At 40.0% G+C, this 8,685-nt stretch overlaps 1 long non-coding RNA gene across 1 annotated transcript; it reads left to right on the top strand.

Annotated features, from left to right (window-relative positions):
- The first annotated feature begins 36 nt into the window (after nt 1–36).
- Nucleotides 37–8,328, top strand: LOC310721222. The gene is made up of 4 exons (XR_014531966.1): nt 37–61; nt 7,249–7,350; nt 7,482–7,684; nt 8,027–8,328. It is a non-coding gene; the product is annotated as an uncharacterized lncRNA (long non-coding RNA).
- Nucleotides 8,329–8,685: the final 357 nt, after the last annotated feature.

Raw genomic sequence — 8,685 nt, 5'->3', positions numbered from 1 at the left:
ATTTGACAAGCGCTAGCTCGTAGCCAATCGCTGAGAAGAAGGCGGAACTAATGGACAGTAGGTAGGAAATTTAACGGAGACATTTCAATTTGATGGATAACGTCACACGCAGTGCGACACCTTTTGTCCTGGCGATGAAAAAAAATACATAAATAAAAGTAAGGAAATACGTTAAATGTGTGCAAAGTGTGCGATTTGGACAATATTAAAAAAAATATATTTCCTGATCTTTATAGATGCATATTGCACTCTATTTCGTCTATGCGTTAGGGGGCGATAGAGAGTTCCAGCTTTCTCTGAAACTCTTTTTGAAAATGTCAGCATTACATTTTCCCTTTACCTCAACTAGGAGAGTCTAAACTGTTCCAGCATGACAATGCCCTTGTGCTCAAAGCCATGAAGATACACTTCACATGGGTCGGAGTGGAAGATCTTGAGTGGCCTGCTATAGAGCTCTGTCCTCAACCTTATTGAACACCTTTGCAGGTGAATTGGAACATTAATTGCACCCCAGGATATTTCACCTGATCTAAATCAGTACCTGACACAAATCTCCACAAGCACGCTCCACAAACTTTTGTGCATATAGTGTATTAACTGTACTACTGCATTTGGGGGTCTGTTTCTACTATTTGAATAGGGTGGGATTTAATTTTCCTGTCTTACTTTTATTCTCCTTTCGATTTCTGTAAATGGGCTGCCAGCATTGTAAGCAAGCTAAAAAAAGAAGTGTGATAATAGCCATTCAAAACGCTGTCTCATAAAAAATCTGCATGCCCAAAATCTGTGAAATATCCACAGTAGATTTCCAGTCAGGGAAATATTTATTTGCATACCAACACAGTTTTCCTTATACCATAACAATGGATATGAAATTAAAGTGTAGACATTCTGCTTTAAATCAGTGGGTTAATATTTGGCTGGCTTGCCAAATTTTGGGGGGGTGGTTATTCTTTAACAAATAAATAATTTAACCTTCCAATTTAGTTATTTTGTTATAGTTTATAGTGTGTGTGTGTGTGTGTGTGTGTGTGTGTGTGTGTGTGTGTGTTTGTACCGTTCAGTTCTGTGTGTTGAGGTACCTGATGGCTTGAGGGGAAAAAACTGTTGCATAGTCTGGATGTGAGGCCCGAATGTTTCAGGACCTCTTTCCTAAAGGTAGGAGAGTGAAGAGTGTGAGTGAGGGGTGTGTGTGTATGGGGTGTGTGATGTCCACAATGCTGTTGGCTTTGCGGATGCAGTATGTGGTGTAAATGTTCGTGATAGAGGGCAGAGAGACTCCAATGATCATCTCGGTCATCCTCACTGTCCTATGTAGGGTCTTGCAATCCGAGACGGTGCAGTTTCCAAACCAGGCAGTGATGCAGCTGCTCAGTATGCTCTCGATGGCTCACTGTAAAACATGATTAGGATGGGGGAGAGAGATGGGATTTTCCCAGCCTTCTCAGGAAGTAGAGGCGCTGCTGGGCTTTCTTGGTGATAAAGCTGGTGTTGCGTCTCTGCCAGATGTACACTAAGGATCTTGGTGCTCAGTGCTCAGATTGGTGGTGCTGGAGATGCTGTTCCCGATCTGGACTGACTGAGGTCTCCCAGTCAAAAAGTCCAGGATCCAGTTGCAGAGAGAAGTGTTCAGGCCCAGTAGGCTCAGGTTCTCAATCAGGTGCTGAGGGATGATTGTGTTGAATTAAACTGAAGTCTATAAACAGCATTCGTACGTAAGTGTGCAGGTGGGTGAGGGCCAGAAGAAGGGTTGTGGAGATGGCATTGTCTGTGAAACGGTTTGTCCAGCAGACGTTCGTGGGTTAACTCTGCATAGAGTTTTGCTCACTTTAGTCGTGGATAGACAGAGCACCTGGTCACTGGGAGAAGGGGAGGTCTTCCTTGCCTCCACATTGTTCTGCACCTCAAACCCGGGCAAAGAAGTCGTTCAGCGCATCTGGGAGGGAGGCGCCACGTTCACAAGCAGGTGAAGTTGTCTTGTTGTTCAGGCCAGGTGTCTCCGCTGTCTTAGAAGTGGCGGTGGATTTCTCTTGCCGTGTGCACGCTTCGCCTCTCTGATGGCTCGGGGCAGTTTGGCTATTGCTGTTCGTACGGCCGTCTTGTCCCCTGCTCTGAAGATGGAGTGTTTCGATTTTAGCAGCGCAGGCACTTTTGCGGTGATCCACAGCTTTTGGTTGGAGCGTGTGTTGATTGTCTTGGAAATGGTCACATCATCAATGCACTCGCTGATGTAGCTGGTCACTAATGATGTGTACTCCTCCAAGTTGATAGAATCAGCGTTGGTTGCAGCCTCCCTAAACATGTCCCAGTCAGTGCACTCAAAACAGTCCTGAAGAGCAAAGGTGGCTCCGGCTGGCCAGGTTTTCACCTGTTTTGAGACCGGTTTAGAGCATCTGACGAGCAGTCTGTATGCTGGAATTAGCATAACAGAGATGTGGTTTGAGCAGCCAAGGCGCTGGGGGGAATGTACACTCAGACAATGAAAGCAGTGGTGAATTCCCGTGATAAATAAAATGGCCTGCATCTTACAGTCATGAACTCCACTAGCAATTAGCAAAAAATGGGAGCCAAGCACAGAGTTCAGGAGTCTGTGGAAATGGAGGTACTATGAAAAATATACAGTGAGGAAAATAAGTATTTGAACACCCTGCTATTTTGCAAGTTCTCCCACTTAGAAATAATGGAGGGGTCTATAATTGTCATCGTAGGTGCATGTCCACTGTGAGAGACAAAAAAAATCCAGAAATCAAAATGTATGATTTTTTAACTATTTATTTATACGATACAGCTGCAAATAAGTATTTGAACACCTGAGAAAGTCAATGTTAATATTTGGTACAGTAGCCTTTGTTTGCAATTACAGAGATAAAACGTTTCCTGTAGTTTTTCACCAGGTTTGCACACACTGCAGGAGGGATTTTGGCTCACTCCTCCACACAGATCTTCTCTAGATCAGTCAGGTTTCTGGCCTGTCGCTGAGAAACACGGAGTTTGAGCTCCCTCCAAAGATTCTCTATTGGGTTTAGGTCTGGAGACTGGCTAGGCCACGCCAGAACCTTGATATGCTTCTTACAGAGCCACTCCTTGGTTATCCTGGCTGTGTGCTTCGGGTCATTGTCATGTTGGAAGACCCAGCCTCGACCCATCTTCAATGCTCTAACTGAGGGAAGGAGGTTGTTCCCCAAAATCTCGCAATACATGGCCCAATACGTCAGCCTCTCCTTAATACAGTGCAGTCGCCCTGTCCCATGTGCAGTAAAACACCCCGAAAGCATGATGCTACCACCCCCATGCTTCACAGTAGGGATGGTGTTCTTGTGATGGTACTCATCATTCTTCTTCCTCCAAACACGTTTAGTGGAATTATGACCCAAAAGTTCTATTTTGTTCTCATCTGACCACATGACTTTCTCCCATGACTCCTCTGGATCATCCAAATGGTCATTGGCAAACTTAAGACGTGCCTGGACATGTGCTGGTTTAAGCAGGGGAACCTTCCATGTCATGCATGATTTCAAACCATGACGTCTTAGTGTATTACCAACAGTAACCTTGGAAACGGTGGTCCCAGCTCTTTTCAGGTCATTGACCAGCTCCTCCCGTGTAGTTCTGGGCTGATTTCTCACCTTCCTTAGGATCATTGAGATCTTGCATGGAGCCCCAGTCCGAGGGAGATTGACAGTCATGTTTAGCTTCTTCCATTTTCTAATGATTGCTCCAACAGTGGACCTTTTTTCACCGAGCTGCTTGGCAATTTCCCCGTAGCCCTTTCCAGCCTTGTGGAGGTGTACAATTTTGTCTCTAGTGTCTTTGGACAGCTCTTTGGTCTTGGCCATGTTAGTAGTTGGATTCTTAAAGATTGTATGGGGTGGACAGGTGTCTTTATGCAGCTAACGACCTCAAACAGGTGCATCTAATTTAGGATAATAAATGTAGTGGAGGTGGACATTTTAAAGGCAGACTAACAGGTCTTTGAGGGTCAGAATTCTAGCTGATAGACAGGTGTTCAAATACTTATTTGCAGCTGTATCATACAAATAAATAGTTTAAAAATCATATATTGTGATTTCTGGATTTCTTTTTTTAGATTATGTCTCTGACAGTGGACATGCACCTACGATGACAATTTCAGACCCCTTCATGATTTCTAAATGAGAGAACTTGCAAAAAGGCAGGGTGTTTAAATACTTATTTTCCACACTGTAGCTGTAATAACTAATTGCAGTATTTTAAGGTTACATTGCAATGCAATTTTTGGTGATATATGGAGGCAAGGTTGTGTCACTGTAATAATACTGAGAGGACTGACTGTAAATTCAAGAATTTTTAATGTTAAAAGTAGGGCTGCAACAACGAATCGCTACAATCCATAATTATCGATAAAGAAATTTGTTGTCAACGAATGCGGTTATTGATTAGTTGGGCTGCTCAAGTTATGGGTTAGCGTGACGGTAAGCTAACACAGCCGCTTGCAAAAATGGCGAAGAGTAGAGGGTCAACTGGCAGCAGGAAAATGTGTGTGTCCCAAGATACTAAAATCATGTTCTAATTAACTGTCCGTGTACATGTGTTTTAAACATAAAATATAGTTTAACACTATTATATGTGATTGTATGTATGAGAATTGAATTGACTTGGATTTTACTGATATCATGCTTGCTTTTTCAGAGAACAAAAAAAAAAAGTCTGACATACAATAGGCCAGGTTTGAAGAACTGTTGCACCGCTTTACTTGTAGCAACAATGAATTCACGGTGGTCAAGGAGGCGTAAATTTAACTTAATGATTATGTATGCAGAGTCAGAAATACTACAACAATTTAATGAAGCCGTTAGTAAACAAAGTTCTGTGTCACAGGAAAACAGTGTTGAAGCAGTAAAAGATTATGTTGAGTACCATAAGGTTATCATAGAGTCAGCTGGTTTAGACTGTAATGATTCAGTCACAGAGCAGTTCCCTGGTCCAATGTCTGATGAGGTTCTGTTGCATCCACCCACTAGGTGGGATGTTGATAATGACACAACTGACTCATCAGACTTATACTAATTCAGAAGCTCCAACAAGTGAGTTTCTTTTAAGGAGTTTGCGATATTGGGCTTTTACCTTCTCTGTCTCACATGTTGCACTCACTGCACTTCTGAAAATTTTTTTGCGAATGTCTTATCCAGAATTGCCCATAGATGCCAGGACAGTTCTTAGGACCCAAACCCATGTGTCCACAATAAAGATGGAGAGTGGGGAGTATTATAATTTTGGCTTTGCAAAGGGAATAGTGTCACGTTAGAAAAGCATAACCTGGCCTAAACAATTGCAAAAAGTTAAATTACAGTTCAATATAGATGGGCTTACACTATTTAAAAGTTGTACACTTCAGTTCGGGCCTATTCTTGCCATTGTTAATTGTAATTATACCAACATCTCTTCCTTGTTGGCCTTTACTGTGCCAATGTCTTAAAGCCATTTATTGATGATTTGACTGATGTTTCAAGGCATGGCATTATTTTCAATAGTCAAAACTTATTGGGGAAAGTACGCTCGATTGTGTGTGATGCCGCTGCTAGAGCCTTTGTTCAAAATACAAAATCTCACAATAGCTACTTAGTGGCAAAATAAAATGACATACCCAGAAACTGTTGCAAAGTTGAGAAATGATTCTGATTTTAACGATATGATTGATGAAGGCCACCATTGACTTTCTCCTTTAGCTTGCTTGGTAAAAATGGTTACCATGTTTCCATTATATTATTTGCACTTATGCTGCCTTGGTGTCATTAGAAAACTTTTGAACTTATGGATCGGAGGTAGATCACCTATCACACGTCATGCGTGTAGAGTTTAGCCAGAAACCAAGTTATCAGAACTCGATCGCTGGAAAGCAACTGATCTGCGCTCACTTATGTTGTACACAGGCCCTGTTGTGATTCAAAATAGCATTAAAATAAAAATGCATGAGAACTTTATGCTGTTTTTTGTTACTATGCATTTGCTTTTGTCCTCTGGAACAGAGGCCTTGATTGATTGTGCTCATGAATTGCTTTTTTTTTTTGTATGCCACTTTGGACAGCTGTATGGTAGACATGAAATAGTCTACAATATACACCAGCTGACTCATCTGGCTGGAGAGTATCATCTCTTTGGACCTTTGGATAATGTGTCAGCATTTCTTTTTGAGAATTATTTCAAAACTTATTTTTGTGCAAGCCCCGTACAGCAAGTAGTGAAAAGTCACAAAAGCCTCACAAGACCAACTTAAGTCAACCATAGTTTGATGGTCCAGTAGTCCATAGCATAAGTCATGGCAAACAGTTTAGAAAAGCTGTCACTGAAAAATACACTCTGTCTGTAATGCAAGGAGAATTGTCTGCAAATAGCTGGCCACATTGCCATTTTATGAAATATCATTAAGGTAGATGGTGTAGGGCTTTTTGTCATTCTTATTCTATCCATTTAAGTCAAACAACATAGGCTGGTATAAAGTGTGCGGGTTGCATGACAATCTTGATTAAGCCAGGCTCCAAGATATTAAACAAAAATATTTTCTTTGTCCTGACAAGAATGTCTTTATTGCCATGCCACTCAACAATAAGACAATGAATTGTATGTTGATTACAACATTCTTTTGCTGTTGTAAGCAGCTTGGATTTAACATAATTAGTTCATCATTTATTTATTTTTCTTTTTTTTATTCTCTTCAAAGGAAAGTTTAAATTAGTGTTGTTGCATTCTGGGGGAGTTTCGTTCTTAAAAAATTAAGCATTGTTCAATTTTAAAATGACAGCACAGAAATTGTGCCACACAGCTGGCTGATTGGAGAGAAGCTTCTATGGCCACTATATCCACCGAAAGACACAGCCAAGGTGCGGGCTGCAGTTGAGCTACCCACTGAGGGATGGTTGACATATGAACCTGTTCGACACCTTATAAGTTGAGGTAGATGTATAAATTCAAATTAAGTATAAGGTCAAATTAGAATATTTCTGTGTACTAACAGCTGTTACACTAACAAAATTCAACGTGTAGGCACATATGTAGAAGCTGAGAAGAATTTGAAAAAATATCTACAATATAACTGTGACACAACTGATATGCAGTCTAATGAAAAAACAGTGAAGTTTGAAAAAAGAAAATCCAGGTAACACTTGAAATGTCTTTGCATTAACTTCAGAAGGAACAGAAGTTAAAAAAGGGGAAAGGATAATAACAAAAATATAATTTCCAGATGTATCTGAAATGTGCTTTTCCTGTTAGACCCAATCCTGTCTACAACAGAACATCAGAAGATACGGAAGAAGTTAAGAAAAGAAAGTTAAAAAAGAAAGCTCTGTCTGGCTCCTATAATTCTATTTACAGGTAAAACAGTGATGTTTATGTAATCAAGACTATAGTGTAAATATACAGTATTCAATTGTTTAATTTATGTGCACATACAAAAATGTAATTTAGCAAATGGTATACATTTAAAATGATCTGTTTCACTGCAGGCTCAACAAAATGCAGGCTCCTGTTCAATCAGCTACCAGAGTCCAGACCTCTGTGCAGCCTTCTACCAAAAGTCTGCCTACCCATCCCTTGGAGTCCTCTGACCAGATGTGCAGCACTTCTCAATACTTGACTGATTCAAGTGACTCATCAGTCCTGTCTGACATATACCCCTGCTAGGAATCATCTGTCAAGGATCAAGAGGGTATAAAATCCATAAGTGTTGTTTCCTATTTAATTAAATTACACACTGCCCATGTGACATTTAATAAAATTTGTTTTATTTTGAAATGGTAGTTGTCAACCAAACCAGTACTTGCTTTGAGTGTAATTCCATGCCGTTTATAACATTATGCTGTTAATTTTTCTTAAAATATATTCTGCATGTTAATGTGTGAGTCTGTTTACTAGTAATGTTTGTTCTTGATGCAGATGCAAGGGATTCTGCAAGACAATTAATAAAAGGCAAGTGAGATATTGTCTACTTTCCTTAAACAGCATATAAAAAATATATTTGGAACTATAACCTTTTTTTATTCTCCACAAGATGTTGCTTTACTACAGTTGATTGAAACTGTCACAGAACTTGTAATATAAGTCAAATAACTCCGGGAGGAACGTCAGGAATCCTTTTTCTAAGCAAACTCTGCCACCTTTGCCTGTCTCAGTCCCTTTGCACAATATTGATGAGCTTGAGAAAGCAGGGGAGATTTTACAGTCTAATTAAGCAAGGCAAATAATGGTGTGTGCTTCTATGTAGAGCATTTAGTTAACCCATTTTTGGGGACATTTAACCAGAGGTGGTTAAAACAGATGCTCATGTTTTAAAATACCCTGGTAAAAGTTGAAGTACTGACTATACTTTTTTACTTAAGTTAAAGTAAAGAAGTTTGGGCTCTGACATGTACTTAAGTAAAAAGTAACCATTACTACGTCCTGTTTAAGTGTCATGCTGGAGACTGAACTTCACATCATATTAATATTAGAGCTCTCACTCGATTTAAATATTTAATCGCAACTTAATAACATATAATTAAAGGTAAATTTAAAGGTAAAAAGAGCAAATTTGTTATTTCAGAAGTGTGTATCAAACTGGTAGCCCTTCACATTTCACATCTGAGTTTCAAAAAGGTTGGTGACCCCTGATCTAAATTATGGTGATTTTAAAAACGTAAATCAGCAGAACACCAAACAGAACGTTGCTAT

Source organism: Silurus aristotelis, assembly GCF_946808225.1.
Source record: "Silurus aristotelis genome assembly, chromosome: 27".
Classification (NCBI taxonomy): domain Eukaryota; kingdom Metazoa; phylum Chordata; class Actinopteri; order Siluriformes; family Siluridae; genus Silurus; species Silurus aristotelis.
This window is presented reverse-complemented; position numbering and strand designations above follow the sequence as displayed.